This window comes from Nicotiana tabacum, chromosome 10, assembly GCF_000715075.1.
Source record: "Nicotiana tabacum cultivar K326 chromosome 10, ASM71507v2, whole genome shotgun sequence".
Lineage (NCBI taxonomy): Eukaryota > Viridiplantae > Streptophyta > Magnoliopsida > Solanales > Solanaceae > Nicotiana > Nicotiana tabacum.
This window is the reverse complement of record NC_134089.1, coordinates 116,657,461-116,682,310: the sequence shown is the minus strand read 5'-3', so window position 1 is coordinate 116,682,310 and position 24,850 is coordinate 116,657,461. Positions and strand designations below refer to the sequence as shown.

Genomic DNA, 24,850 nt, shown 5'->3' with positions numbered 1-24,850 from the left:
ACGAGAACCCTGCTATTGTGGCTGAACACCCACTAATCTCGGGTAGGTCCTTCGGATATGCCCATACTCACCACACTTAAAACATCCATCCTGATACTACAGCTGAGGAAACTGAGACTGACCCTGACGGACCGACTGACCGCGATAATAAATCTGAAGAGGAGGTTCTCTGATAGGAGGGTGGTGCACTATAAGTTGGCTGCCTTGAGGGAGGTACATAAGGACCACGACCCCATGAAGCTGCATGGGATGTCTGAAGTGCTAAATGAAACGGCCGGGAAAGATGGCCCCTACCAAAGGTACCTCGACCTCCAGATGAGGCCCCACTAAGTCCACCGGAGTGACGCGGCCTCTTGCATACCCCTGACCACTCCCCTGAGCTAAAACCATCTCAACTCGTCTGGCCACATTGGCTGCATCCTGGAAAGAAATCTCACTCCTTGTCTCCTTAGCCATTTGCAATCTGATAGGCTGAGCAAGTCCCTCAATAAACCTCCTCACCCTCTCTCTCTCGATGGGAAGTATAAGAAGAGCATGACAGGCCAGATCCACAAATCTAGTCTCGTACTAAGCGACGGTCATAGAACCCTGTTAAAGGCGCTCGAACTGCCTCCGATAGTTCTCTCTCTAAGTGATAGGAATATACTTCTCCAAAAATGGCTGAGAGAACTGGTCCAAGTGAGAGCTGGTGACTCAGTTGGTCTAGACAAACAAAAATCCCTCTACCATTTCTTGGCGGACCCTGACAGGCGAAAGATAGCAAAGTCGACCCCATTAGTCTCCACTATCCCCATGTTCCGTAATACCTCATAACAACTGTCCAGATAGTCTTGGGGATCCTATGAAGATGTACCGCCATAGGTAGTGGTGAAAAGCTTGATAAACCTATCCAACCTCCAAAAGTCCTCAAATTACATAGTTGATCCATCGCCGGCCTGTACTATAACACCCAGCGGAACTATCCCAATTGGTTGAGCTATTGAAGTCTGAAACTAGGGAGTCATCTGCTTTGAAGTGTGAGTAGGGGGAGTCTGTGCTCCTCCCCCAGTCCGAGAGACGGCTGGTGCTATAGGGAATGTGTCGGCCTGAGTAACACCCTCCATAAGGCCCACTAAATGGACCAGAGCATCCTGAAGTACCGGGGTAGTGATGAACCCCTATGGAACCTGAGTTGGCCGTGGTGGAACGATCTGTTCCGGAGCCTCCTCATCAAACTCTACCTGAGGCTCCTCCACTAGTGTGCTACTCGAGCTCTGGACTGAGCCCTGCCCCTACCCCTGCCTCGGCCTCTAGCACGGCCCCGGCCTTGTCCTTTGCCCATCGTAGGAGCTGCCACTAGAGGCTCAGGGTGCTGAGCAGCTGATGAAGCGGTTCATGTTCTCGCCATCTACAAAGGAACAAGAGTGGAAGGTTCCATTAGCATTGAGAGACCAAGTCGCACGACAGAGAAGCATAGAAGTGAAATTGTTCCTAACTCTGTACCCTCTATGGATAAGCACAGACGTCTCCATACCGATCCCTCAGACTCTACTAAGCTAGTTCATGAATTGTGAGACCTAGGCAACCTAAAGCTCTGATACCAACTTGTCACAACCCGAATTTCCTACCGTCGGAACCGTGATGGCGCCTAACATCGTACTTGCTAAACAAACCGACGTTATAGTTATATTCATTTATTTCCTTTACAATTTAAAGTTGAAATTAACAAAAACTAAATCAAACTGGGATGATGGGGAAATAAATAATAAAACGGTGATCTATATACTATTAAAAATACTGAAATTGTTACCACCCATAAACTGGTGTCACAACCCACGAACATTCTATGAATATCTACAAGTATTGGTATGAAAGAAAAGTACATATGTCTCAAAAGAAAAAAAAATAGGAATTTAGAAACATAGGAGGGGACGTCAGGGCCTGCGGACGCCTGCAGAACTACCTTGGGTCTCCTAGATGAATGTCTGCAACTGATCTCTCGATCAGCCACAACTAGCTCATAAATCTGCACAAAAAGTGTAGATTGCAGTATCAGTACAACCGATCCCATGTACTAGTAAGTGCCGAGCCTAACCTCGATGAGGTAGTGACGAGGCTAAGGTGGGGCATTCACAATATAATCTACATACAGTTTATAATAAAGCAAAAGGAAGTACAGAACAAAATGGAACATTAACTTTCAGTAAAATAAATACGGAACCTGATTATCTTGCCAGTACTCAGTTATAACCAATCCTTAAGAGAGTTACAATGCTACAAAATAAAATCACAGCATAAGAAGAATACATAAACAACAAAATGATACGGAGCACATCCCGATCCTACCATATCATCAGTAACAATATGAACATTCACCCTTATTACTCCTGTTGCGGTGTGCAACCTGATCCCACCAGTTCAACCTTATTGCTCCTCAATATATATCACCCTTATCTTGTTGCGGCGTGCAACCCGATCCAACCTGTCCATCCCTATTACTTCTATTGCGGCGCGCAACCCGATCCTACCAGACAATCATATTTCACCTTTATTCCTCCTCAATATACCACCCTTATTCCTTTGGTTGCGGCGTGCAACCTGATCCTATCATATCAGTACCAATGACATAATAAGTACAAGTGTTTCACAATTTAGTTCAAAACCCTCCATAATATTTATTCCTCAAACCAAAGCAAACGAAAATCTATACAATTATGAAACTTCATCAATTAATACTACACAGCGAGACAAACCAAAATGTACCATGAAGCACTGATAACCCGACTTGAACCAATAATGTGATACATTGAACTACGGAATAATTAATAACTTCAATAAAGAAAACAACATCTTACAAGAAGCAATTAAACATGAAAGCACCAATAAGCATGTAGCAGTTAAGACATGAAAACATTATATTAGGGACGGGGGAAAGGAATATGCTAAATAGATAATTTGATGGCGCATAGGTACTCGTCACCTCATCTATACGCCACACACATGGGTTTTCACATAGCAAATAAGTTATGGATTCCTAATCCCTCAAGTCGAAGTTAGACACAACACTTACCTCAATCCAACGGCCAAATCAAAGCTCAATTACCATTTTTCCTCTAGATTCCACCTCCAATCCACTCGTATCTAGTCATAATTAAATTAATAACATCAATTATCGCAAAAGAAATCAATTCCAATGCATAATTATAGGTTTCCCAACATTTTCCCAAAAAGCCAAAAACTGACCCCGGGCCCGCTTGGTCAAAACCCAAAATTCGGATCAAAACCTGATTACCCATTTACCCCCGGGACCGGATATCCAATTGGTTTTGGAATCCGACCTCAATTTGAGGTCTACATCCCCAAATTTTGAATTTTCTAAGTTTTACCCAAAAATCCTCAATTCTACCATAAAACCCTAGATTCTAGGATGAAATCTTGTGGAAAGAAGTAAAAGATTGAAAGAAATGAGTTAAGAATCATTTACCTATGATTTGGGGGGGAAAAGGCTTTGGAAAATCGCCTCTTGTGTTCTAGGGTTTGAAAATCTGGGAAATGAATCAAAAATCCCGTCTAAGTCCCTTTTTACACAGCTCCAAATGTCGCATTTGCAACCAGAGCTTCGCAATCGCAAATGCGAAGAACCATCGTAAATGCGAATTCCTCCACACCTCTGTTGCCTTCACAATTGTGACGGTAAGTTTGCAATTGCAAACATGATCCTCCGCAAATGCGATAAAATGATCGCATTTACGATCACTGCCCCTTCCCACCTTACTTCGCAAATGCGAAGACTACATGACCCAGCTTTTAATCGCAATTGTGATGAAAGAATCGCAAATGCAGAACCTGCAGAGTTCGTAATTGCGATGCCCGGCCTCGCAAATGCGAGATCAAAGGCCTGCAACAAGTTCAGCAATACCAGCAATTTTTTCCTAAGTCCAAAACAACCCGTAGTCAATTCGAAACTCACCCGAGCCCTCGAGGCTCTAAACCAAACATGCACACAAGTCTTAAAACATCATACGAACTTGTTCGTACGATCAAATTGCCAAAATAATATCAAAAACTAAGGATTTAACACCAAAACACATGAAATCCTTAAGAACACTTGAAATTCCTCTTCTCAACCGGATGCCTGAATCACGTCAAATAAACTCCATTTTTCACCAAATTTCACAGATATGACTTAAATATTATATTAAACTTATACCAGGCTTCGGAACCAAAATACGGGCCCGATACCAATGAGATCAAACATTAATCAATTTCTTTCATTCCTTAGATTTTTTGTTTAGCAATTTTTAACAAAAATTCATTACTCGAGCTAGGGACCTCCGAATCCGATTCTGGGCATACACCCAGGCCTCATATTTTACAACGGACCCTTCAGAACTGTCAAAATATAGGCCCAGGCACGTTTACTCAAATTGTTGACCGAAGTAAAAAAAAATCAACTTTTTAGGCCAAAAAATGTTATTTCATAATTTTTTCACATAAGAGCTTTCCGAAATCACGTCCGGACTATGCATGCAAATTGAGGAGAGATAAAATGAGGTTTTTAAGGCCTCAGAACATGGAATCGAGTTCTAAATTAGAAGATGACCTTTTGGGTCATCAGAAAAACTGGATGAACCCCTGATAGGCTGGGAGATAAAGCAAGCTCATAAGCAACCTCCCCAACTCGCCTCAACACCTCAAATAGGACTATAAACCTTGGGCTCAACTTGCCCTTCTTTCTAAATCTCATAATACCCTTCATCAGCGAGACTTTCAAGAGAACCTTCTCGCCGACCATAAATGATACAACACGCGCCTTCTGATCCGCATAGCTCTTCTGTCTGGACTGTGCTATACGAAGTCTCTCCTGGATTAACTTTACCTTTTCCAAGGCATCCTTTACCAAATCAGTACCATATAACTTAGCCTTGCCGGGCTCAAACCACCCGATGGGGGATCGACATTGCCGACCATATAAAGCCTCAAATGGAGCTATCTCGATGCTGGACTAATAACTATTGTTGTAAGCAAACTTGGCCAAAGGCAAGAACTGATCCCACTGTCCTCCAAAGTCAATCACACATGCTCTTAGCATGTCCTCCAATATCTAAATTGTCCGCTCTAACTGCCCATAGGTCTGTGGATGAAATGTTGTGCTGAGCTCTATAACGGTCCCCAACTCACTTTGTGCGGCTCTCCAGAAATGTGAAGTGAACTGAAGTCCTCTATCTGATATGATGGAAACAGGCACACCTTGCAACCGAACTATCTCCCGAATATAAATCTGGGACAACTTCTCTGAAGTATATGTAGTCACAACCGGAATGAAGTATGCCGACTTGGTCAACCTGTCGACAATGACCCAAACTGCATCAAACTTCCGCAAGGTCTGCGGCAATCCAACTACGAAGTCCATAGTAATGGGCTCCTATTTCCACTCAGGTATAGTGATCTACTAAAGTAGGCCACCTGGCATCTGGTGCTCATACTTAACTTGCTGATAAATTTAAGCACCTTTCCACATACTCAACTATGTCTTTCTTCATCTGCCTCCACTAATAATATTGTCTCATGTCACGATACATCTTCGTAGACCTGGATGAATAGAATACCAAGAACTATGTGTCTCCTCTAGAATCCTCTCCCTCAAGCCATCGACATTAGGAACACATAGGCGGCCCTGGAGTCACAGAACACCATCCTCGCCAAAAGAAACCTCCTTGGCACCACCATGTAGTACCATCTCTCTGAGAACTGCCAAATGCGAATCATCAAACTGCTGAGCCTTGATCTGCCCCAATAATGAAGACTGTGCAACAAAACATGAAAGAACTCGACTGGGCTCTCAAATGTCCAACCTCACAAGTCTGTTAGCCAGGAATTGAATATCCAAAGCTAGTGGCCTCTCCTCTGCTGAAATAAACTCCAAGCTACCCATACTCTCTACCTTCCTGCTTAAGGCATCCGCGACCACATTTGTCTTGCCTGGATGATAAAGAATGGTGATGTCATAATCCTTCAGTAACTCAAGCCATCTACACTATCACAAATTGAGAACTCTTTGCTTGAACAAATGCTGTAAGCTGTGATGATCAGTATAAACCTCACATGATACCCCATACAGATAATGCCTCCATATCTTAGGAGCATGAACAATCACAGCCAACTCCAAATTGTGCACAAGGTAATTCTTCTCATGAATATTTAGGTGACGTGAAACATATGCAATAATTGCCCCTCCTCCATCAAGACACAACCCAAGTCAACGCGTGAAGCATCACAATAAACCGTATACATCCCCGAACCAGAAGGCAACACTAGAACTGGTGTTGTGGTCAAAGCTATCTTGAGCTTCTGAAAGCTCGCCTCATAATCATCGGACCAATGGAATGGAGCACCCTTCTGGGTCAATCTAGTCAAAGGTGCCACAATGGATGAAAACCCCTGCACAAACCGGCGATAATAACCTGCTAACCCCAGGAAACTCCTGATCTCAGTGACCCAAGTGGGACGAGGCCAACTCTGAACTGCCTCAATCTTTTTGGGATCCGCCTTAATACCCTCTCCTAATATAACATGCCCTAAGAATGCCACAGACTCTAACCAAAACTCACACTTGGAGAACTTAGCATATAACTTATGTTCTCGCAATGTCTAAAGCACCACTCTCAAATGTTGCTCGTGCTCCCCCAAGCTACATGAGTAAATCAAGATGCCATCAATGAAGACAATAACGAAGGAATCAATATAAAGCCTGAACACCCAGTTCATCAAATCCATAAATGACGTTGGGGTATTAGTCAAGCCGAAGGACATCACTAAAAACTCATAATGGCCATATCAAGTACGGAAGGCAGTCTTCGGAACATCTGAGTCCTGGATCGTCAACCAATGGTACTCGATCTCAAGTCGATCTTAGAAAACACCCTGGCACCCTACAACTAGTCAAACAAATCATCAATACATGGCAACGGGTACTTATTCTTGATGGTAACTTTGTTCAACTAGTAGTAATCAATGCACATCTACATAGTTCCATCTTTCTTCTTCACAAATAAAATTAGTGCACCCTAAGGTGATACACTCGGTTTGACAAACCCCTTTGCCAATAACTCCTCAAGTTGCTCCTTCAGCTCCTTCAACTCTTTCGTAGCCATACGGTACGGTGGGATAGATATAGGCTGGTACTTGGAGCCAAATCAATACAGAAATCAATATCACAATCTGGAGGCATGCCTGAAAGGTCAGAAGAAAACACATCAGCGAACTTCCGGACTACTGGCGCTGAATCAATCATCAGAGACTCTGCGATAGTATCCCGAACATATGCTAGGTATGCCAAACAACCCTTCTCGACCAGATGTCGAGCTTTTAGAAAAGAGATAACTTGACTAGATGTACTAACATAGGAACTCTTCCACTCCAATCTCGGAAACTCTGGCATCGCTAAAGTAATAGTCTTGGCATGACAATCAAGGGTGGTGTGATATGGGGATAACCAGTCCATGCCCAGGATGACCTCAAAAATGATCATATCAAGTAACAAAAGGTCCACTCTAGTCTTGTAACCATAGAATATAACCATACAGGACCGGTAGATCTAATCCACAACCACAAAATCTTCCACAGGAGTGGACACATAAACATGAGTATCTAAGGACTCATGAGGAAATCCAAGAAATGAACAAATAGAGATGACACATATGAATAGGTAGACCCTGGATCAAATAATACATAAGCATCCCTACCGCATACAGAAATAATACCTATGATCACGGCATCTAAGGCCACTGCATATGGTCTGGCCGGAAAAGCATAGAATATAGCTGGAGCGCCGGCTGGCTGGCCTCCGTCTAGCTAAACAATAGCTGGCTAACCTTTCCCTGCCTGGCCTCCAACTCTAGGACAGCACCTACCTGCCTGTCCTCTACCTCTAGGCAGTCAGACGGCTAATGATGTAATCATAGGCTGGTGACCTTGTTGTACTGCCTTGCCCCAAAGTCTAGGACAAAATCTTTTTATGTGACCCGATCCCACACTTGTAACAACACGCGAGTGCCACAGACTTCTGCCCCAAAGTCTGACCCTAATGGCCTGAATAACCGCTGGAAGGATCTTGAATGGCTGGTGGGTGGTATGAACTCTCTCAGATGGCACGAAAATAAGCACCGAAAGAACCCTGATGAACCGGTGGGTGATAAGAACTCTTTGGCATAGCATTGAAATAGGGTCACATTGGATCACCCCGAGGAGGTGGTGGTGGTACTGGATATGTGGGCCTGCTAGGCTGACCCCTCCCAAACTGACCTCTTCCCCTAGCCAGGGCACCTCTAAACTCTCCAGAGAAATGGGTCCTCTTATCCTGTTGCATCTGCTCTCTAGCCCTCTGGCGGTAGCTGTTAATCCTTCGAGCAATCTCTACCACTAGTTGAAATCAGTACCCATCTCAACCTTTCCAGCCATGCTAGCCTGAATACTGTGGTGTAATCCCGCAACAAATGTCCGCACTCTCTTTGCGTCCGCAGAAAGTATCATAAGTGTATGGCGAGACGACTCAGAAAATCTCGCCTCATAATTGATCACAAACATCTGACCATGCTCGAGCTGTTCAAACTGACATCGCAACTCTTCCTTTTGAGAGGGTGGAATATACATGTCCAATAAAAGTCGTGTAAACAGATCCCAAGTCATGGGAGGAGAACTCTCTGGTCTACAAAGAAGGTAAGACTGCCTCTATCTACAGGCCCTATCCTCCAGCTCGAAAGTAGTGAAATCTACTCCATGAGACTCTACTATCCTCATGTTGTGCAGTCTGTCCCTGCACGGATCAATAAAGCCCTGGGGTCCTCATATCGCTCACCCCCGAAAATAGGAGGGTATAGCCTAGTCCATCTCTTCAATAGCTTCTACGGATTGTCGTCCGCAGCTGGTCTAGGCTTAGGTGCTTCTGCGGCAACTGGCTGGGGCCCGCCCATGGGTAGTGTACCCAAAGTCTGATATACTGTAGTTGCATACCTAGGAGCCTGAGTAGTAGGGGTCTGTGCTCCCCTTCCTACCTGAGATGTAGTTGGGTCTGCTGGAAATAAACCAGCCTGAGTCATAGTGACCATGAACCGCAGCATACGGCCCATGACCTCCTAAAAGCCCGATGCTGTCATGAAATCTACCGGGGCTGGCTCCGGAACATGCACCTCGCCCTGCTCCTCCATGACGGTATCCTCCACTAGATCCACTGGTGGTACTACTAGGGTAGCTCTGGGATGCCCTTGTCCCCTCCCTCGTGTCGGTGCCCTCCCCCCGCCTTTACCTCAACCTCTAGTAATGGGGGTGCAGCTCCTCCTCGGTCTGGAATGTCCGATATATGCATCTTCACCATCTATGAGAGAATAGAAGAAGGAAACTTAGTATACCATCAACTTCACGATAAGAGATGAATAAAGAATAGTTTCCTAACACCCTATAGCCTCTCGAAGATAAGTACGGACGTCTCCGCACCAATCCGTAAGACTCTACTAGGCCTGCCCATAACTTATGAGACCTATGTGAACCTAGTGCTCTGATACCATGTTGTCATGACCCAATTCCATTATAAGCCGTAATGGCGCCCAACACTGTTGTTAGGCAATCCAACACTGATCAACTAGTGATTTCCCGTTTTGGATAAATTTTTAAACAATAGCTTTTTCCTTATTTGTAAAAAAAAGATTTAGGACTTTGCAAATTTTAACATAAATAAATGGAAGCAATTAGTACGAATCATAATCATGTAAGCAAACCAAAACCATAAGTCTACTAATGTGTGTGCCAAGACCTGGTGTCACAAGTATGTGAGCAATCTAGTAGAATATACAAAACAATGCTAGCCTACTGTCTGAAAGGCATAGAAAATAAAAGCATACGAGAGACTCCAGCTACTGCAGAATGGCTCAAAAAAGCAGCTCACCGAGAAGTCTCGAGCTGGGGAATCAATCTACGCGCCAGACTGGTGGCCAGATGCACCTGCCTCAAATCATGTACAATCAAGTACAGAAGTGTAGTGTGAGTACAAAACAATATGTACCCAGTAAGTATCTAGTCTAACCTTGAAGAAGTAGTGACGAGGGGTCGACTTCGACACTCACTAGGGAAAACAATATAATAATGTGTGATTCTAAATAAGCATGATACACAGAACTAACAATAAACTCAGAACAAGAAATAATTGTTCGGCTCTTCCATAATATCTAAGAACCCAAAATACTTCCTTCATTTAAAGAAAACGATCTCTAAAATAGTAAATTTATACAATTATAAAAAGGGCTTCCAATTCTATTATCACACACAAATTCCACCGAGGATGTTCGGCCCGATACAACATAAAAATGTAAATTGTGCATTGTTGAGGGTCGAACGGCACGAACCATAAATGCATCTATTAACCTGCCAAGGCGAACGGCCTGCTCCCATGAGAGTAGTGGAAATAGTCACTCCGCTCGCAAAATATACTTGCGACGCGGTTAAGCATAAATATAACGTAATTTTTCTCAATTCTTTTCAAAACAATAATTTACTTGAAACCTTTGAAATCTTGAAATCCTCAACTTCGTTCAATTCATTGCAAATCAACAAATATGTTTAGATAACGATATCCACAAAGTATAGTGTAAGCCTAGAACTACACGTACATAACAAAAATAGTAGCTACGTACAGAATATCGTCACTTCGTGCATACGTAGCCCCCACAAACAAACATATATTAATTAAGTTCACCAATGGGAAAATTTCCCTCTTACAAGGTTACAAATGATACTTACCTCGCTTCAAGGCCTACTTTCCGGTCCAATATTATGCCCAAACCCTCCATTTGGTGTCGAACAATCCAAAACTATCCAAATAGTGTAAAAACTAATCAATATAGGCTTAAAATTTCATATCCCAACTATTTAAGTAATTTCCCAACTCTAATTGCAAGATTCCTAAAATTCACCCCCAGGCCCACGTGCCCGGATTCCAAAAAATTTCGAAAAAAGATGTTACCCATAACCTTAGGAACATAAATATATGATTTTCATTAAGTTCCATAACCATTTTCGTGGTGAAACTCCATTTATATCAAAAACCTAGGTTTTCTTCTAAACCCATAATTTTCACTAAATTACATGTTATAATATACCCATAAACTATGTATTAAACTCACATTCAGTAGAAATTACTTACCTCACAAAGCTAGGTCGAAATCCCCACCTTAAGAACTCTCAAATCGCCCAAGAGTGTAATAAATGACCCCAAAAATGCCTACGTCCCGATTTTAAACTTACTGCCCAGCTGCCCCCTTTTTCGAGAATGCGAAAGAGGCCTCGCGTTTGCGAAGGCAAATGACTCAAGCCCTTTGAAGACCCTTCATCGTGAATGTGACCAAGGTCTCACAAACGCGGAGGCTGACTTGGCCTACCCTTCACGAACGCGAAGAACAAAGTGTCCCCCAGCCCAGCTACTCTATGCAAATGCGAGTCTCCTTATGCGAACGCGAAGGTCACTGGACCCAGGCGTTTGCAAATGCGGACTAGCTATCGTGAACGCGTAACATATTTTCCGCCCAGCCCCAACTCCTTGTACACAAACGTGATGGTCCCTTCACGTTCGCGAAGAAGGAAACCAGAACTGGGCATTTCTGGTTTCTTGCATATTGCTCTGAGGGGTCCGAAACTCAGCCGAGCCACTCGGGACCACGTCCAAAGGCACTAACAAGCTTATAATCATATACGGAATTAAATGACATTATGGAACTATTCCTGATCTCGGAATTCAATTCATATCTCGATATCACCAAAACCTGCTCAAACCAAATTTAAAGAACTTCAAAGTTCTTCAAGAACCAACTTTCACTATTAGGCGCCGAAATGCTCTCGGGTCATCCAAAATCCGATCCGAACATACGCCAAAGTTCGGAATCATCATATGAACCTATTGGAACCGTTAAATCCTGATTCCGAGATCGTTTACTCAAAATGTTGACTAAAGTCAAACTTGTCTTTTAGCCAACCTTAAGGAATCAAGTGTTCTGATTTCAACCCAAACTCTTCAAAATCCTGAAACAACCATCCCCGCATGTCATAAGTCAGTAAAAGCAAGTACGGGAAGTCTTATTTAGGAGAACGGGATTCTAGAAATCAAAACGACTGGTCAGGTCGTTACAGTAGCCTTACCCTACACTTCAGCAAAAGGTTGCTGGAGAAATTTCATCGAGCAATTTAAATAATAAGTCAATTTATAACTGAAAATTACTTTATGAGTGATGATTATTTAACCAAAAAATAGATTTCTCAGCCAACGTCAATATTAAGAAGAAAATGGGTTACTGATAACCACGTTTTACTTTACTTTCACAATAATATTTAGGAAAATAATAAAAACGATAGAGAAAATTGACAAAGAAAAATAAGGAATGAAACTATAGTCAATTCCTAAAAACAAGGCTGGAAACTTTGATAAAGCATAGAAGTATAGGATGTACTTCAATAGTACTTGGAACCTATCCTTACAAATAAAATTGTTTATCCTTATATAGAAGTGTACAATCATAAAGATTTTCACGCTTAATTCGAATTCATTATGGGCATTAATTTTATTGATTGCTCATTACCATAGAAAACCATAACTAACATATTTATGGCTATAAATGTCTTATAACTGCTCCAATTCCCCTTCCTTATTTACTTCTGATTCATGTATCTTCCCTTCTTTTTTAACCTGTATTCATTTTGTTCACGTCTCTCCTTTGACAACTCTCAGGACCGGATCTCTTCTCTATACTATCTCGTGGGTGTTTCTCCCGTACCTTCCTTGTATTCTTAATTTCGTTAATTGAGAGTGCCACTCTTTGCTATATCGTTGTTCCACGTGTCATGCTTCGTCAGCTTACTAATATTCCACATGTAACGTCTTTTTTCTACCAATACAGATTGTCCCCCCACTTTTTGAATATTCTCAACTAAATATTCGGGAAGTGGTAAGCTTTTATGGTGGGAATTTTTTGCCGCCATTTTTCGAGTATTATCATGTCTCCTTTAGAATCGATGCGACATACCTCACATCTATTTAATGCCCATGCCACATGGCTTCTAACAATTGGGTCTGCATTTTTCAGCGCCTTTTAGGGTTTTTTCTACGGTCGCGCGAGTCACGAAGTGACGGTTCCATTATGATGCTTCATAATGACCAATCTTTTAACGATGGTCGTGTCTTCTTATAAATACTTCATTCCTTTTTTGATTTCTTGGAGTCTTCTTTCTTCTATCCACTATATTACTTCTTCTTTGTATTTTTTCATCCTTTCTTTCATATTTCTTTGGACAATCATGTCTTTTTCAACACCAGACCCCCGCAAAGTTGTGATTGTTGACGAACTTGCTCCTTCTACTGCTCCTACTAGAAGTAGGAGAAATGGTATACTTCGTAGTCTTGGTTCACTATCTAATCGTGGTTCTTCTACCCAGAGTAGTTCTGTTAAGACATCTTCTTCTAGGTCTAGGGCTCCTTTAACCCCTAGATCTTCTTCTAGGAATACAGATTTAAATGAACCTGTGCATGAACCCACAGTTGCAGAGATTGTTCCTCAAGAATTTTCTTTTGTAGTTGATCGTGAAGCCATAAGGAATCAAGTTTCTTCTATAGCCTCTCTCAATCCTGCTGACCTTTATCCGAGTTTAATCACTACTAGTCTTCATTTACTGTTTCGACGAGAGTGTTACTGGAAATCGGATTTTCCAATTTTAGTCCCTGGTGCCAACTAGAGAATTACTTCCTATAATGCCAGTTTTTCTTTTGTTTATACCTATCCTTTTAGTTTAGGGTTCAAATCACCTATTTACTCAGTAATCATTGAGTTCTATGTTACTTCAACATGTGTTTTGGCCAGATTGGCCCCATAGTATGGAGGGCTGTTGCATGCCTTCATAATTTATCAGATCTGGTTTCCATGACTTTCACTTTTCGGCATTTGCTTCATCGCTACTCCCCCAAACTATTTCGTGAAGGAGTCTTTACTCTCGTGGCTAGAAGTAAGAGAGTATTGGTTAGCACTGAAGACGATGGGGACCGTGACTAGTATGCTCGTTTTGTTGTTGCTCCCACTAGCCGATTAGTGGGTGAAGAAAACATGCCTTTCTCGGAGAAATGGAACTTTGCATGTAAGCTTTCATCTTTTTTTTTTACATATCTTAAAGAACTTCATGTAATCATATACCCAATTTTTCAGCAACCACGGAAGTTTTTGATGAAATTCCCAACTTTCGTGCTTGGGTAGAAAAGATGTTAACTGCTGCGCCTATGGAAAAAAGATCCTGTAAATACCTTTCTCAAAAATTTGGTTGGAAAGTGAAGACGCGCGGTACTTTTTACCTTCATTGTTTTTCTTTTCCTCTTCCTTGCTTGTTCAAGAATTTCTCATCCTTCCCTTTTTTATTAGGGTTTCCCATTCATGGCATTAGTCCCGTGTCTGTTCCATCAACCAGGTTTTTTGTGAGTTTTTCCCAAGAAAAGATTTTAAGTGCTTCTTCTTCAAAAAGGAAAACTGACGGAGCCCGTGGCCCTGATGATGAAGAAGAAGCAGAGGAAGGTTCTTTGGTGCGAAGTCCATGTGTCAGGAGACGTATGGTTTATGATGATAAAACTACTCCTTCTCATGACTTTCCATCTAGTTCAATTTCTTATAGACTTACGGATGAGCCAGAGAGTAGCCTTTAGTGATTTTTTATGAAGATGTTGTTGACCCTCCCCCAGATTTTGTTGATAGATTATTTGCTCATGGCTTTGAGGGTGATGAAGCTTTTGGGCCTGTTTCCGAAGAATTTCCCCTTGCTTCCCTTCCGGTTTCAGTTTCCATTAGCTCTCCCATGGCCTTACCTGACGCTACTCCTGTTGTTACTCCCATGGCTACGTCTACTCCACCTGCTATTCCCGTGGCTATCTCTCGTGCAGAGACCGGACCTTCTAGCAACAAGAGGGAAATGAAAAGAGTTATTGTTGAGGTTCCTGAATGTGGGAACTTATTAAGAAAATTTGGTCAAGCCAACGTGTGGTTAAAGCCTCTGCTAGGCCCCGTGGAGAAGAAGAAGTTAGAAGGCCATAGCTCGTTGACTCTAATGAATGATATCGTTCATTCTTCTTTGAAGGTATAAGATAAATTATATTTCCTTTCTTTTCTCTTTCTCATTCATAACTATTTCTCCTTTTTATAAATCAATTTGATTGGCACAGAGCTTATGAAAAGAGTTTCTCAGGTGGACCAACAAATTATAGATTTGCACACCAAAGCTGACAACTAGAAGGAACAATTCAAAGGTCTTCAACTAGAAAAAAAAGTTCTGGCGGAAGAGAAGAATGCTTTGGAGCAACAAATGAGGGTGATTGTCGTTGAATTAGTAGTTGAAAGCTTCTTCTAACCAGGTTGGAAAGGACAAGGATATACTTGAGTCCTCTAATGCTGAACAACTTTCCAAGGCAACTGAAGAGATAAGGAGTTTGAAAGAACTCCTTAACCAAAAAGAGGTTTATACGGGAGAATTGGTTCAAACACTTACTCAAGTTCAGGAAGATCTCTGCACCTTTACAGATAAGATTTAGTTTTTGTAAAGTTCTCTTGCTCCTAGGGGTGGGCATAAAATCCGAAAAACCGAATTCCGAACCAAATCAAATTAATTTGGTATTTCGGTTTCGGTTTTTTCGGTATTTCGGTCTAATTCGGTACTGGATTTTTGGTATTTCGGTATTTCGGTTCGGTTTTCAGTATTATAATTTTAAAATTTCGGTACACCGAAATACCAAAAATTTGGTGAACCTATATAATATATATGACTATATCTAAGTTCTAAGCCCAATTACCTATTTAATAGCCCATGCCCCATAGTCCCATACCGTCCCACCCACCCAGGCCCAACTCCCCCAACTCCCAAGCCCAATCCCAATCAATTACCTAAGACCCAAGTCAGTTAATACCCAAGACCCAAGTCGAGAATCAGATTAGGCATTCTCATCAAAGTAGGGCATTAGCCATTACCCATTAGGGCTTACTGCTTAGGAATAGAAAGGATATCATCGAGAAGAAGAAGACGAGAATTGACTGCGAGTCGAGGATATCAGTCAGCGAGTCTAGGAAGGATATCATTGAGAAGAAGAAGACGAGAATCGACCAGTCGACAGTCGAGCTCGAGTCTCATCTCATCTTCACCGGTTAACTTCACTACTTTTGTAAGTTTTGTAAGTCTCATCTCATCTCATCTCATTCTCATCCCAGCTCGATTTTCTGCATCAAACTAATTTAGGGTTATAGGCGGCGATTTCCAGCTCGATTCGATTCCTCACTCCTCACAAATTCCGGGCAAACGAAGTGTCGAAGACGCTGCTGTCCCGTTCTAGTGTTCCGAGCTCGATTCAATTTCAATTTCAAAGGTATGTTTCACTTTCTTTTGGTTGTACTGCTGATTGAATGAACTGATGTTCTGAGCTTTTCCCTTTAGTAGGAAAATATCATCCGTATCACGTTCATGCTGTTTAATTCATTTGCTTGTATAATAACAGTTGTGAGTACACGACTATGTGCTAGGCTTACTAAATTAATTTGTTGATTTTTAATTTATGTTTATATTTGTTTAATTTTGTATAGATGGAAAATACAAGTAAAGTAAGTGATGTTGGTTCTAGTGAAAGTTTACCTATTACGGTAGGTAGTAACACCAACACCATTGATACTCAAGATTCCAAGAAAAGGAAAGCAATGCAACCTAACTGACGTTTGGAACCATTTTGATAAATTTGAGGTTAATAGGGTTGGCAAAGCACGGTGTCGATATTGTAAACAAGCTTATGTTGCTAATTCATCTAAGAATGGAACAATAGGATTGAAGAATCATTTGCTTAAATACAAAGAATACCCACTTAAAATTGCAGAAGATAATAGTCAAACAAAGATAAATTATCAATCTTGCCAAAATGATGAAGGATCAATTTGGAAATTTGATCAATAAGTGGTTAGGAGGGCCTTAATTGAGATGATAGTTACTGATGAACTACCATTTAGCTTTGTAGAAAATGAAGGCTTTATGAAGTTTATGAGAAAAACTCAACCACTATTTCGTCTTCCTTCTCGTAGAACAATAACAAGGAATTGTTATGAAGTTTACGGTGAATTGAGGCAAAATCTAAGAAGTTCTTTTAGAGAAGCACAACCAAAAATTTGCCTAACAACAGACACTTGGACTTCATTACAAAGAATAAATTATATGTGTTTGACAGCCCACTTCATTGATAGGGATTGGAAGTTGCATAAAAGAATACTTAATTTTTGCCCTATTACTAGTCATAAGGGTGAAGAGATGGCTAAAGCTATTAGGGATTGTTTGCTTGAATGGAAATTAGACAAGGTTTTCACTATTATTGTGGACAATGCTTCTTCAAATGATGTCACTGTTAAAGAATTGTCTAAACAGTTAGATATGTGAAAAACTAATATGATGAGTGGTAAACATCTTTATGTGAGATGCATGGCTCATATACTAAATCTAATTGTGCAAGATGGTTTGAAAGAACTTGATGCTTCTGTGACACGTGTTAGAAATATTGTGAGGTATGTGAGATCTTCGCCTGCAAGGATCTTAAAGTTTAAACAGTGTTGTGTACATGTAAAGGTAGAATGTACCAAAACATTGTGTTTGTATGTTCCTACCAGGTGGAATTCCACCTATTTGATGTTGGATACAGCACAACACTTTGAAAAAGCCTTTGACAAGTTGCATCTTTTTGATGATGGATTTTCTGCATATCAATGTTCTCATCTTTGTGAAGATGGTGGTAATGCAGGTCCTCTTGAATCTAATGATTGGGTGAATGTGAGGAATGTGATAGAGTTTCTTGCAAGATTTCACGAGCTAACTAAAAAAGTTTCAGGTTCACGTTATGTCACTTGTAATTCTCATTTTGAGGATGTATCTGAACTTTATTGTCATTTGAAAATGTGTTTAGCTAGTGAGGATGAGCATTTGAGAAAAATGGCTCAACAAATGCAAGAAAAGTTCAAGAAGTATTGGGGTGAGCCTGAAAAGATGAATAAAATGATTTTTATTGCTTCCGTCTTGGATCCACGTAACAAATTTGAATATGTTGAGGGAGCACTTGAAGAACTTTTTGGGGAGGAAAAAGGGAAGAAAATAAATACTGAGGTGTATGCTTATATGAATTCTTTGTTTGGAGAGTATCTAAAAACGTATTCAACCGAATCTTGTCCTCAATCTCCATCTAGTTCTACTTCATCTAACAACACATCTAATACACCTAGTGGGAGTGTTATAAGTGCATTAAAAATAAGGACTAAGCTTAGCTTGAAGAAACAAAAGGAAGACAATGGAAGTGGGGGTGCTAAATCGGAGTTGGATAAATACATTAGTAAAGAACAAGAGCCTTTTAGTGAAGAATTTGATATCTTGAGTTGGTGGAAAACACATGCTCCTAGATTTCCTATTCTTTCGGAGTTGGCTCGTGATGTGTTGGCAATTCCAATTTCTAGTGTGGCCTCAGAATGCGCGTTTAGCACCGGTGGCCGTATTCTTGATTCATTTAGGAGTTCATTGACTCCTAAATGTGTGCAAGCTCTTATTTGTGTTCAAGATTGGCTTAGAGAAGAGAATAATCCTATTAGTGTTGAAGAAGACTTGAAGTATCTTGAGGAACTCGAGCTTGGTAAGCTTTAATATTTTGTGTGGATTTTAATTCAAAATAATATATCATGCTTTTTCATTTGTATGACATATTTGGTCGTATTATCTTTAGATATGGAAAATAATGGAAGCACTACTAGCATTGTTTGATGTATAGTTGCAACTTGCATCTTGAGTGGTAAGTTTAATACTCTATTTGTTTGGTGATAATGATATACTTAATATTTTGTAGTTTTGTTTTATTATCATCAAACTATAATATTCTAACTTATGATTTATATTTTTTTTAGGTTCAAGTGCAATCATGCCCCGTGCTACTGCTCAACGCCCCGTGCTACTGCTCAAGACTGTTTGTTGAGGGATGCCCTCTCTATTTTTGTTGCACTATATTTAACTGTTTAAGTGTTAAGACTGTTAAGACTGTTGCAGACTTGCAGTTGGCCAGTTGCACTGTGTTTAAGTGTTAAGACTTAAGACTGTTTTTGTTGGATTGTGTTTAACTTGTTTAACTGTGTTTAAGTTGTTGGACTTGTTGGACTGTGTTAAGTGTTTAACTGTGTTTAAGTTGTTTAATATAGTTGTGTAATGTGCATTGTGCAGTTGGCCAGCTTTTGCCAACTACAGTATACTGTCCAGATTCATTGTGCATTGTGCAGATTGTAATTGTATAATATGACATACAATATTGAGTATACTGGCGTGCAACTGCAGATTGCCAGATTGTAAAGAAGTTGTTGTCTTGTTCAGCTTTTGCTTTTCAATTATTCTTAAGCCATGTGAAATTGAGAATTGGTTATCACAGATTCACATCACAGGGGTTTCAGACTTTCAGGTTTCAGCCAGAATTAAGAGAATATAATATGTTATTCTTGTTTCAGCCATGTGCACATTGTGTAGTTGTGCACTGTTATAAATAGGAAAACATATTCTTTTAGAGTGAAAATTTCAATTGTGTTGTGTGCATGTGCACTGTTAGGCGTTATCACTTAGCATTGATTATTCATTGATTGTTAAACCGAAACCGTACCGAAACCGTACCGAACCAAAATAAGAAATACCGAACCGTACCGGAATATTTTGGTATAGTATTTGGTATACACAATTGATAAACCGAATACCGAAATATCGAACCAAAATTCTTACATACCGAACCGAAATACCGAACGCTCACCCCTACTTGCTCCTTTAAAGACGGCTTATGACGTCTCTGAAGCAGAAAAGGAAGAGCTGAAAGCTGAGATTGACCAATGGGAGAAGGAATATGAGATTTTCGAGGATAAATCATCATTGGATGTGAGCTGGGCTTTCTTAAATACTTGCCTTGAGACTCTAATTGAAGCCAACCAGGAGGGTTTTGACCTTAATGCCGAGATTGCTAAGGCTAAATAAGCAATTCATAAAACTCAGAAATGTCAAAGATTTTCCTCATCTGAAGACGAAGGTCCCGAGGGTGATGGAGATGGACTTGTTCCTGGTGAGGCTGATGTTCAAGCCTCTTCTTATGAAGTTAACCCATCTTCTCCCATTGATGATGCTCCCATGGATGATACTCTCATTGATGATTATCCTTAGTTTTCTCCTACTTTTTTGTTTATTTTTGTTGTTTTTCTCTTAGCTTAACAACTTTTTGGAAGGTTGTTGTTTTTGGGAAGGTTGTTTTTGGTTACCTGTGTCTTCTTTTGGGGTTTAATGACAAACTAATTCCTCTATTTTTCTCAAGATATATATATATATATATATATCGGTTGCTTTTACCGCTTATTCTGCTCTTTGATATTTGAGCTTTTTCCTTGCATTCGTTTTTATAAAAGAGGTCCCTTTTATGTTAACGGCACTGATAAAGATGACGTCTCATCTTCATATTGGTGTAAATATATGAAAGATGAAGTAGACATGAAAAAAATAATTTGAAGAAGTTTTATGCTTTGAACTTTCAGATAAATTTTGTACATCATTTTCATAATTATTCGTACAACACTTTCATATTGCTTTCTTTGTAGCAGATTCTAAGATACAGAATCGGATCTATTATCCTGTGACTAAATTTTGGCCTTAACCTAAAACTCGTGAATATGAAATGTATCTTGCATCCTTTTCGCAAGTTCACACCTTTTCAAGATTTCTCCAAGGTTTTTGATTCAGGCTTTTTGCTATATGCATAGTCCCTCCAGTGTTAGAGTTTTGAAATATGAAATCTCGAACACTGGATTACTCCTTCCTTTTGGTCCATTCCTTGAAAAGGAAAATACAAACGGGACTTGGAGATATAAATTTAGATGATGACTACATAACCCCTTTTCAATCAGAAAGGTTACAACCTAGACTGGAAATAGTTCAGTATTCCGCGTATCTTTTGGGTTTAATATCATCATTTGGTGCGAGCTAGATTTTTTCCTATCATCTAAAATTGTTAGTAAAATTCTAAAGAACAAAATGAAATTGTATCTGAGTGATGCTTGACCATAGGTACTTCCTTCTTCTAGAAGTAATACTTCTTCAGATGAATTGTGTTCCAGTTTGATGGTATTATCTTGTCATCCATGGTTTCCAACTCATATGCTCCCTTTCCAGCGACGCCTCGAATCCTATAAGAGCCTTCCCAATTCGGACTTAACTTTACTGCATTAACTGATTTTGTTTATCGAAACACCTTTTTGAGGACGAAGTCCACAATCTTGAAGTATCTCAGATTAGCTTTCTGTTGTAATATCCATCAATAATCTATTTTTCATCTGCCATCCTTATAACGCTGCTTCTCTCCTTTCTTCTAGTAAATCCAAATTCATTCGGATCTCTTTCTCATTTGACTCTCCAGTAGAATGTGTGTATCCCGTACTTGGTTCACCTATTTCTATTGGAATTAAGGCTTCAGCGTCATAGACAAGTGAAAATGGAGTCTCGCCCGTACTTGTTTTTGCTGTCATTCGATAAAGCTCACAAAACCCCTGGTAACATTTCTGGCCACTTGCCTTTTATTCTTCTAATATCTTCTTCAAGTTATTAATAATAACTTTGTTTGTTGACTCAGCTTGCCCATTGGCTACTGGATGGAAAGGTGCGAATGTAATCTATTTAATCTGCCAACTCTGAAAGAATTCGGTGATATTCGTGTCTATGAACTGTGGGCAATTGTCACACACAATTTCCTTTGGAACTCCAAATTGGCAGATAATGTTTCGCCAAATAAAGTCCCTGGTTTCTTTTTCTCCCACCTGTTTGAAAGCTCCTGCTTCTACCCATTTTGAAAAATAATCTGTTAAACTAATAGAAACTGTACCTTTCCTTTAGATTGAGGTAATGGACCTACGATATCCATGCCCCATTTCATGAAAGGCCATGGCGAAATAACTAAATGTAACAATTCTGTTGGGTGGTGCATGTTATTGGCATACCGTTGACACTTATCACACCTGGCTACAAAAGTTTTCTGTTTCTTCTTCCATTTTTGGCCAATAGTATCCTACTCTTATTAAAGTCTTTACCAATGATCTTCCCCCAGCATTATTGCCGCAGTACCCCTCATGTACTTCCCTCATCATATATTCCATTTGTGAAGGTCCGAGACACCGTGCTAAAGGTCCACCAAACATCTTTCGGTATAAGTTTCCACAAATTAAGCAATACCAGGTGGCCTTTGGCAAAGTAACTGTTACTTTTTCTTGTCTTCGGGTAAGATTCCATACTGCAAAAAGTTAACAAATTCGTTCCTCCAATCCCAAGTTAGATTATTAAAATTTACCTTGTTCTTGTCTTGGTCGAATGTCAAATGAAACAAATGTATTACAATAGCATTTTCTGCATTTGTTATTTCCACAATAGATGCGAGATTGGCCAACACATCTGCTTCTGCATTCTCCTCCATGGGTATTTGTACGGCCTTCCGCGACTAAAATTGTCTGACTAATTCCCGTACCTTTTCCAGGTATTATTGCATTCGTGCCTCTCTTGCTATGTAAGTCCCATCTAGTTAACTACTAGTTGCGAGTCACTTTTGATCAACAATATGTTCTATACCAAGTTCTCATACTAGTTCCAAACCTGCAATTACAGCTTCGTACTCTGCCTCATTGTTAGTGATAGGATAACATTTTATTGCTTGCCTTATGACTTCTCCTAAAGGTGGAATTAGAACAATTCCTAAGCCCGGTCCTTTAACATTCGAAGAACCATCAGTAAATAAAATCCAAGTCCCTGGATTAAATCTGGTAAATACCGATAGTTCCTTTTCTGCTTCAGGAACTAAATTCGTGCTGAAATCTGGTACGAAGTCTGCTAAAACCTGCAATTTTATTGCAGTTCTGGGCTGATATATGATATCATACTCACTAAGTTCTATCCCACTTAGCTAACCTACCAGATAGTTCTTGTTTATGCAATATATTCCTCAAGGGAAAAGTAGTTATTACAGAGATAAGATAACATTGGAAATAAGGTCTTAACTTTCTAGATGCCATAATTAATGCAAAAGCAAGATTTTCTAAATGAAGATATCGTGTCTCAACATCTAGCAAAGATTTACTAACATAATAAGTTGGATATTGTTTACCTTTATCCTCTCATACCAACACTGTGCTTACCGCTACTTCTGACACGGCAAGATAAATAAGAAGCCTTTCTTTGTCTTTTGGTTTGGCTAGCAAGGGCGGATTTGACAAATACGATTTTAGGTCCTTGAGGGCTTGTTGGCATTCATCAGTCCATTCAAATTGATCTGCTTTTTCAATACTGAAAGAATTTAAAACTCTTTTCCGATGATTTTAAAATAAACCTCCTCGGGGCTGTTATTCTTCTTGTTAATCTCTGTACTTCTTTTTTACTTGTGAGTACATCTGATATTTCCTCGATAGCTTTAGTTTGTGCAGGATTCACTTCAAAACCCTTGTTAGAAACAAGAAAACCAAAAAACTTACCTAAAGCCACACCAAAAGCATATTTTTCTGGATTTAGCTTAATATTTTATATGTGGACAATTTTGAAAGTGTCTGATAGGTGTTGGAAATGATCTCCCGCTTGTGTTGACTTGACTAGCATAACATCAATTTAGACCTCCATAGTCTTTCCCAGATGTTCGTGAAACATTTTAGTCACCAATCTTTGGTACGTGGCTCCAGCATTTTTTAGACTAAATGACATGACTTTGTACCAGTAAGTCCCATGTCTGTGATAAAAGAAGTTTTTTCTTCATCTAGAGGATCCATCTTTATTTGATTACAACCTGAATATGCATCTAAAAAACGTAACAGCTCATGTCCTGTGGTAGAATCAATTAGTTGATCTATATGCGGTAAAGGAAATGAATCTTTAGGACAAGCTTTATCTAAATCAGAATAATCTACACAAACTCGCCATTTACCATTCGTTTTTGGAACTACCACAGTATTAGCTAACCAACGGGTATTTTACCTCTCGTATCGAAGCAATTTTTAAAAGTTTTTGTACCTTATCTTGGATTACATGATTTTTGAAGGATCCCGGCTTTCTCGTTTTCTGCTTGATAGGTGGATATGATGGGTCCTCATTCAGTTTGTGGGTCAACACCTCCCGTGGTATACCTGACATATCTGAGTGCGACCAAGCAAAGCAATCTGTGTTAGCTTTTAAATATTCAATTAACTTACCTTTCATTTCTGGGCTTAGGTTTGCTCCGATGTAAACTTCGAGTTCTTTGGTAGTTTTCTTAATGTTTTCATTTTCTTCTGGCTTTTGAATAATATCGGGTCTTGAATCAATATCAGTTTGTCCTAGAATGCCTGCAGTTGAGGTTTGTATTACGATGTCCTCAACTGAATTCTATAGTTGCTATTTCTCCCCTGCAACTTCGTTTACCGTGCTTGTAGCCACTACTGAATTGATACTTCTAGAAGCCTGTTGATCTCCACAAATTTGTCGAATCCCCTACTATGAAGGAAATTTAATAACTTGATACAATGTGGACGGTACAGCATCTATATCATGAATCCATGGTCTTCATAGAATTATATTATAAGCCATGTCCGCATCTCTCACCTGGAATCTTGTCCTTGATAACCCCTTTTGCAAACATGGTAAGCATTACTTCCCCTTTTGTGATAACTCTTGAATTATCAAATCCAGACAAAAATCGCGCCTTTGCTATCACCTTATCGTTAGCTTGCATTTTATTCACCACCCTTAGTAAAATGATATTCACGGAACTACTCAAAAC

At 40.1% G+C, this 24,850-nt stretch overlaps 1 long non-coding RNA gene across 1 annotated transcript; it reads left to right on the top strand.

Annotated features, from left to right (window-relative positions):
- The first annotated feature begins 16,118 nt into the window (after positions 1-16,118).
- Positions 16,119-18,994, top strand: LOC142164891 (uncharacterized). The gene is made up of 4 exons (XR_012695974.1): positions 16,119-16,204; positions 16,287-16,405; positions 18,779-18,844; positions 18,957-18,994. It is a non-coding gene; the product is annotated as an uncharacterized LOC142164891 (long non-coding RNA).
- Positions 18,995-24,850: the final 5,856 nt, after the last annotated feature.